The sequence below is a fragment of the Lipotes vexillifer genome, unplaced genomic scaffold, assembly GCF_000442215.2.
Source record: "Lipotes vexillifer unplaced genomic scaffold, Lipotes_vexillifer_v1.1 scaffold571, whole genome shotgun sequence".
Classification (NCBI taxonomy): domain Eukaryota; kingdom Metazoa; phylum Chordata; class Mammalia; order Artiodactyla; family Lipotidae; genus Lipotes; species Lipotes vexillifer.
In genome coordinates, this window is record NW_006790468.1 from 1,869,352 (window position 1) to 1,878,310 (window position 8,959).

An 8,959-nucleotide genomic window follows, 5' to 3' on the forward strand; every position below is an offset into this window, starting at 1 on the left:
TTTTCCTACATACCATTAGTAGATTTTATAGCATTTTAAACATTTTTGCCTGTGTGAGGGGTATAAAGTGATTTACTATTTTAATTTGAATTTCCTTATTACTAGAGAATTTAACAACTTTATATGTGCTGACTCTGAATTCTTCTATGAAATTTCTAATTTTAACTTTTGTAGTTTGTATATTATGTTAACACGTTGTTTATCATCCAATTTACAGATATTTTGTATGGAAAAACATATAACACGGTTTTAACTCTTCATACAATTGAATGTGTTTATCTTTTGTTTTTGAGATTGTGTTTCCCAGATGTGGTTAGGAAAGTCTCCCTTACATGTGGATTGTATTCTTCCAGGTTCCTTCCCCCCTTTTTTATTTTGCAAAGTTTTCATTTTCTGAGTGTTATATTTAAGCCTTAGTCCAGCTTAAATGGAATTTAATGATAGCATATAAATACAATGGATACATTTGCGTTATGTTTTAGAAAAATAAGACCATACAGTTTTCTGCATTTTGCTTTTCTCACTTAGCATCTAATTATTTTAATAAACTCTTAAAAATTGACAGATAACATGCACAGTCAAGTACAGTTATTAATTATCACAAAGGGAACAGACCCATGTAATCATCAACCAGTCAGAACAGTTCTTATGCCGCCCTTTTTTTTTTTTTTTGCGGTACGCAGGCCTCTCACTGTTGTGGCCTCTCTCCCGTTGTGGAGCACAGGCTCCGGACACGCAGGCTCAGTGGCCATGGCTCACGGGCCCAGCTACTCCGTGGCATGTGAGATCGTCCCGGACCGGGGCACGAACCCGTGTCCCCTGCATCGGCAGGCGGACTCTCAACCACTGCGCCACCAGGGAAGCCCTATGCCTTCTTAATTACTAAGTCTGCAGTATCATATCACTATCCTGATATCTGTGGTAATCACCTTCTTGCTGTGTTCTGTGTTTTTACCTCCTAAGCTGGGTCCCTAAACATTATACTTCGGTTAGTTGGTCATTGACCTTAATATAAATATGTTCATATAATATGTATTGTTTATATTCAGCATCTTTTTGCTTAACATTTTGTTTGTGAGTTTTATCCATGTTAAGACGTGCAGCAGTTCATTCTTTCTGCAGTATGGTATTCCATTGTGTGACTCTGTGACTTTTCTGTTGATGGCTGTTTGGATTGTTTTCAGTTTATGGCTGTATGGAATAATGCTGCTATGATCCTTCTTGTGTATTACTCCGATGCTTTTGTGCATACAGTTCAGTTGGATATATATTTCAGAGAGAAATTGATGGCATATGATATATATATGTTTATATATAATTTCTGAATACAGGCCGTTTGTTGCTAATATCTTTTCCACTTAGTGGCTTTTTTACTCTTTGTGGTAGTTTATTTTTTTGATTAACAGAACTCTTAATTAGTTCAGTTTATACATTTACTTTCTTTTTTGTTTAGTACATTTTTCTGTCCTGTTGAAGAAATCTTTACTTGTCCCAAGCTCATGAAAAAAGTTTCCTAGAATAATTTTATTTGCTTTCAAGTTCTGTCTATAGTACACTTAAAATTAAATTTTATATAAGGTAAGAGAAATGAGTGAGTATTCATTTTTTTTTACATATAGATATCCGGTTGGGCCCAGTAGCATTTATTGAAAAAGGCCATACTTGCTGCACTGCACTGACATATCCCCTTGGCCATAAAAATGTTTATCTATGTTAGGGTATTCTGGACTTTGTTTCTTTCATTGGACAGTACTGTACAACAGGTCAGTACCATACTTAATTTTATACTAAGTCATGATCTGCCAGGTATAAATCCACTAGCCTTTTTATTCTTTTAAGATTATCTTAGCTGTTCTCTGGTCTTGCATTTCCCTGAATATTTTAAAGTTAGGTTTTTGTCACCACCTCTCTGTGGAGGGAGTATATCTACATAAATTAGTTGGGATTCTTCTGTACAAGATATTTGTTTACTCACCCCCATTTAATTATTTATTTGATCGTTTATATCAGTATGGACTCATGTGTATTTATTTCATACTTTTGATTATAATCCAGTAACTTTATTGCTCAAATTGTTCCAGCTTTGGCCATTAGGAGCTCTTTCAGTTGACTGTTCCTTTGATACAATCTCATTGTTTTGTTTTTGAATGAAATCCCTGTCCCAGCCCTAGAATCAGCCATTTCTCCATAGTGCCCTGGTTTCTTTTATTTGAGAATGCTGTATTAGACACCAAGATTTGGGTGCTGGATGAGTACACTTGTTTTTATTAAATTCTGTTTATTCCTTAGTTTCAATTTCTTTGGGTTTAATTTTCTGTCTTTTTCTAACTTCTTGAGATATGTTAAATTTTCAGTATTTGGCTTAGAATGTTTCCTAATTTTTGTTTCTTTTTTGACCAATGAAATATTTAGAAGTGTATTCATATCCAAACATTTGGGTATTTTCAAGTTAGTTTCTTTCTAAATTTTATAATGGTCAGAACATATTTGAATAATTTAGTCTTTCAAGCCACATGTAATCAATTTTGTTAATCTTTATGTGTACTTGAAAATACTGTGCACTAAATGACTGTTGGATGCTGTGTTCCAAATGTGTCATTTAGGTCATTTTTGTTAATTGTGCTTAGTGTTTTACATCCTTACTAATTTTCTTCAGATTTTTATATTAGTGAGAGGGATATATTACAGTCTCTCACTTTGATAGTGGATTTGTCTGTTTCTCTTTCAGTTACTGTTATGATTTATATAGTTTGAAGATATAAAATGAGGTGCATGTACATTTGAATTATTTTACCTACCTGGTGGTTTCATCCTGTGGTCATTAATAAAAGACTTCTTTTGACCTCTTAATAGTGCTTCTTGCCTTAATGCCATCTTTGTCTGATGTTATTATAGCTACACCAATTTTTGGCTTTTGTTGGGTTAGTGTTTGGATAATTTTCCATGTTATGCTTTTTCTCTTCTACTTTCAAACTTACTTTGTCGTTCTATTTAAGGTGTGTATGTCATACACAGTTTAGTTATTTTCCTCCAGTCTGACTATATTTTTCTTTTAAATGGAGTATTTATTCCATTGGCATTTATGTAGTTAAGGATGTATTTGGTTTGTATATACTGTCTTAGCATTTGTTTTTTTACTTGTCTGTTTTTTTCTTGTTTTCTTTTTAATAAAAAATCCTTTATTTTCATTAGATTTTTCTATTAGCTTTATTTTTTAATGCAAAAAATTTAAATGTATATTTAGTAAGTTCTAATTTAGTAAAAACGCAAGTGTACAGACAGAGATTGGAAGGAAATACAATTCAACCAAGGGTTATTTGTCTCATCTCTGAGCAGTGTGATTCTTAAACAGATTTTTTTTCCTTTTCTATTAGCTTTAGTTATACATTATTTCAGAATTTCTTTAATGGTTCTCCAGAGGTTAACACGTGCATGCTTGATTTAGTAGAGACTAAATTATTGTTTCTATTTCCTAGACAATGATAGTATCTTAGAACGTATTAATGCCACTTAACCACCTTTACTTTTTGTTTTTGCTGTCATACATTTTAATCTCATGAAATATTATTTTGATAGTATTAAACAATTTTACATGTATTTACATATCTACCATTTCACTTGGCCTTCATTTCTTCCTGTATTTTCATTTTCCTTCTGGGATCTTTTTACTTTCTGAAGAACTTGTTAGTGTTTCCTTTAATACATGCCTTATGATGAGGACTTCTCTCATTTTTGCCTGAAATATATTTTGCCTTCAATTTCTAAGGGAATTTTTATTGGATATAGAATTTTAGAATAGTTATCTTCTATGTAGAATTTTAATAGCATTTTAGAATTCTAGACTGGTTATTTTCTTTCATACTTTTAAAGATGTCTTTCTGTTATGACTTTCATCTTTTTTTTAATAGATCTTTATTGGAGTATAATTGTTTCACAATACTGTGTCAGTTTCTGTTGTACAACAAAGTGAATCAGCCATATGCATACATATATCCCCATATCCCCTACCTCTTGAACCTCCCTCCCACCTTCCCTATCCCATCCCTCGAGGTCTTTGCAAAGCACCGAGCTGATCTCCCTGTGCTATGTGGCTGCTTCCCACTAGCAAACTGTTTTACATTTGATAGTGTATATATGTTGATGCTACTCTCACTTCTCCCCAGCTTCCCCCTCCCCACCCCACAAATCCATTCTCTATGTCTACATCTTGATTCCTGCCCTGCCACTAGGTTCATCAGTACCTTTTTTTTTTTTTTTTAGATTCTGTGTGTATGCGTTAGCATATGGTATTTGTTTTTCTCTTTCTGACTTAATTCACTCTGTATGACAGCCTCTAGGTCTGTCCACCTCACTACAAATAACTCAGTTTCGTTTCTTTTTATGGCTGAGTAATATTCCATTGTATGTATGAGCCACATCTTCTCTATCCATTCATCTGCCGATGGACATTTAGGTTGCTTCCATGTCCTGGCTATTGTAAATAGTGCTGCAGTGAACATTGTGGTACATGTCTCTTTTTTTTTTTTTTTTTAATGACTCTTTTTGAATTATGGTTTTCTCAGGGTATATGCCCAGTAGTGGGATTGCTGGGTCATATGGTAGTTATATTTGTAGTTTTTTAAGGAACCGATGATATTTTTATTCTACAATTTGTTAATATGGTGTATCACATTGATTGATTTGTGTATATTGAAGAATCCTTGCATCCCTGGGATAAACCCCACCTGATCATGGTGCATGATCATTTTAATGTGTTGTTCAATTCTGCTTGCTAGTATTTTGTTGAGGATTTTTTTTTTTCTTGCGTTATGCGGGCCTCTCACTGTTGTGGCCTCTCCCATCTGCGGAGCACAGGCTCCGGACGCGCAGGCTCAGCGGCCATGGCTCACGGGCCCAGCCGCTCCGCGGCATGTGGGATCCTCCCGAAACGGGGCACGAACCCGCGCCTCCTGCATCGGCAGGCGGACTCCCAAGCACTGCGCCACCAGGGAAGCCCCTCTTTTTGAATTATGGTTTTCTCAGGGTATATGCCCAGTAGTGGGATTGCTGGCTTATATGGTAGTTCTAGTTTTAGTTTTTTAAGGAACCACCATACTGTTCTCCATAGTGGCTGTATCAACTTACATTCCCACCAACAGTGCAGGAGGGTTCCCTTGTCACCACACCCTTTCCAGCGTTTATTGTTTCTTGATTTTTTGATAATGGCCATTCTTACCAGTGTGAGGTGATATCTCATTGTAGTTTTGGTTTACATTTCTCTAATAATTAGTGATGTTGAGCATCTTTTCATGTGCTTCTTGGCCATCTGTATGTCTTCTTTGGCGGAATGTATATTTCGGTCTTCTGCCCAATTTTAATTCGATTATTTGGTTTTTTATTATTGAGCTCCATGAGCTGTTTGTATAGTTTGGAGGTTAATTCTTTGTCCATTGTTTCATTTGCAAATATCTCCCATTCTGAGGGTTGTCTGGTTTTTTTTTTTTTTTCCTGTATGCAGGCCTCTCACTGTTGTGGCCTCTCTCCCGTTGTGGAGCACAGGCTCCGGACACGCAGGCTCAGCGGCCGTGGCTCACGGGCCTAGCCGCTCCGCGGCATGTGGGACCTTCCTGGACTGGGGCACGAACCCGTGTCCCCTGCATCGGCAAGTGGACTCTCAACCACTGAGTCACCAGGGAAGCCCCTGAGGGTTGTCTTTTCGTCTTGTTTATGGTTTCCTTTGCTGTGCAAAAGCTTTTAAGTTTCATTAGGTCCCATTTGTTTATTTTTGTCTTTATTTTCATTACTGTAGGAGGTGGGTCCAATAAGATCTTTCTGTGGCTTATGTCAAAGAGTATTCTTTTCCTCTGTTTTCCTCTAAGAGTTTTATAGTGTCTGGTTTTACATTTAGGTCTTTAATCCATTTGGAGTTTATTTTTGTGTATGGTGTTAGGTGGTGTTCTAATTTCATTCTTTTACATGTAGCTGTCCACTTTTCCCAGCACCACTATTGAAGAGGCTGTCTTTTCTCCATTATGTGTTCTTGCTTCCTTTGTTGTAAATTAGATGGCCATATGTGTGTGGGTTTACCTCTGGGTTTTCTATCCTGTACTATTGATCTATATTTCTGTTTTTGTGCCAGTTCCATTGTGTCTTGATTACTGTAGCTTTGCAGTATAGTTTGAAGTTGGGGAGCCTGATTCCTCCAGCTGCGTTTTTCTTTCTCAAGATTGCTTTGGCTATTCAGGGTCTTTTGTGTTTCCATATGAATTGTAAAATTTTTTGTTCTAATTCTGTGAAGAATGCCGTTGATAGTTTGGTAGGGATTGCATTGAGTCTGTAGATTGCTTTGGGTAGTATAGTCATTTTCACAATATTGATTCTTCCAATCCAAGAACATGGTATATCTCTCCATCTGTTTGTGTCATATTTGATTTCTTTCACCAGTGTCTTATAGTTTTCTGAGTACAGGTCTTTTACCTCCTTAGGTAGGTTTATTCTTAGGTATTTTATTCTTTGTTGCAGTGGTGAATGGGATTGTTTCCTTAATTTCTCTTTTTTTGTTAGTGTATAGGAAAGCAAGATATTTCTGTGCATTAATTTTGTATCCTGCAATTTTACCAAATTCATTGATTAGCTCCAGACGTTTTCTGGTGGCATCTTTAGGATTATCTATGTGTAGTATCATGTCATCATGTCAGCAAACAGTGACAGTTTTACTTCTTTTGCAATTTGTATTACTTTTATTTTTCTTCTCTGAATGCTGTGGCTAGGACTTCCAAAACTATGTTGAATAAGAGTGGCGAGAGTGGACATCCTTGTCTTGTTCCTGATCTTAGTGGAAATGCTTTCAGTTTTTCACCATTGAGTATGGTGTTTGCTGTGGGTTTGTCATATATAGCCTTTATTATGTTGAGGTAGGTTCCCTCTGTGCCCATTTTCTGGAGAGTTTTTATCATAAATGAGTGTTGAATTTCGTCAAAAGCTTCTTCTATTGAGCATCTATTGAGATGATTTTATGGTTTTTTGTTTGTTTTTTTGCTGTACGCGGGCCTCTCCCTGTTGTGGCCTCTCCCATTGCGGAGCACAGGCTCCGGATGCGCAGGCTCAGTGGCCATGGCTTATGGGCCTAGATGCTCCGTGGCATGTGGGATCTTCCCCGACGGGCACGAACCCGTGTCCCCTGCATCGACAGGCGGACTCTCAACCACTGTGCCACCAGGGAAGCCCGATTGTATGGTTTTTATTCCTTAATTTGTGAATATGGTGTATCACCTTGATTTACCTATGTTGACGAATCCTTGTGTTCCTGGGATAAATCCCACTTGATCATGGTGTATGATCCTTTTACTGTGTTGTTGGATTCTGTTATTTTGTTCAGTATTTTTGCATCTATGTTCATCAGTGATATTGGTCTGTAATTTCTTTTTTTGTGTGATATCTTTGTCTGGTTTTGGTATCAGGGTGATGGTGGCTTCATAGAATGAATTTGGGAGTGTTCCTTCCTCTGCAGTTTTTTGGAAGAGTTTGAGAAGGATCGCTGTTAGCTCTTCTGTAAATGTTTGGTAGAATTTGCCTGTGAAGCCATCTGGTCCTGGACTTTTGTTTTATGGAAGATTTTTAATTAAAGTTTCGATGTCATTACTTGTGATAGGTGTGTTTATATTTTCTAACTTTTCCTGGTTCAGTCTTGGAAAATTGTACCTTTCCAAGAATTTGTCCATTTCTTTGTGGTTGTCCATTTTATTGGCATACAGTTGTTTGTAGTAGTCTCTTATAATCCTTTGTATTTCTCTGGTGTCAGTTGTGACTTCTCCTTTTGCCATTTCGAATTTTATTGATTTGCATCCACTACCTTTTTTCCTTGATGAGTCTGGCTAAGTGTTTATCAATTTTATTTATCTTCTCAAAGAACCTGCTTTTAGTTTTATTGATCTTTGCTATTGTTTTCTTCATTTCTATTTCATTTATTTCTGCTCTGATCTTTGTGATTTCTTTCCTTTTACTGACTTAGGGTTTTCTTGGTTCTTCTTTCTCTAGCTGCTTTAGGTGTAGGGTTAGATTTTTTGTTTGAGATTTTTCTTGTTTCTTGAGATGAGATTGAATTGCTATAAACTTGCCTCTTAGAACTGCTTTTCTGCATCCCATAGGTTTTGGGTTGTTGTGTTTTCGTTGTTATTTGTTCCTATGTACTTTAAAATTTCTTCTTTGATTTCTTCAGTGATCTCTTGGTTATATGGTAGTGCAGTGTTTAGCCTCCATGTATTGGTGTGTTTTACGGTTTTTTTCTGTAATTGATTTCCAGTCTCATAGCGTTGTGGTCAGAAAAAATACTTGATACGATTTCAGTTTTCTTAAATTTTCCGAGGCTTGATTTGTGACCCAAGATGTGATCTATCCTGGAGAATGTTCTGTGCGCTCTTGAGAAGAAAGTGTATTCTGTCACTTTCGGGTGGAATGTTCTTTAAATATCAATTAAATCTTTCTGGTCTCTTGTGTCATTTAAAGTTAATGTTTCCTTATTTTCTGTTTGGATGATCTGTCCATTGGTGTAAGCAGGGGTTAAAGTCCCCTATTATTATTGTATTACTGTCGATTTCCCCTTTCATGGTTGTTAGCATTGACTTTATGTATTGAGGTACTCCTATGTTGGGTGCATAAACATTTATAATTGTTATATCTTCTTCTTGGATTGATCCTTTGATCATTATGTAGTGTCCTTCCTTATCTCTTGTCTTTATTTTAAAGTCTATTTTATCTGATATGAGTATTGCTTCTCCAGCTTTCTTTTGATTTCCATTTGCATGGAATATCTTTTTCCATCCCTTCACTTTCATTCTGTATGTGTGCCTAGGTCTGAAGTGGGTCTCTTGTAGGCAACATATATGTGGGTCTTGTTTTTGTATCCCTTCAGCCTGTCTGTGTCTTTTGTTTGAGGCATTTAATCCATTTACGTTCAAGGTTATTATTGATATGTATGTTC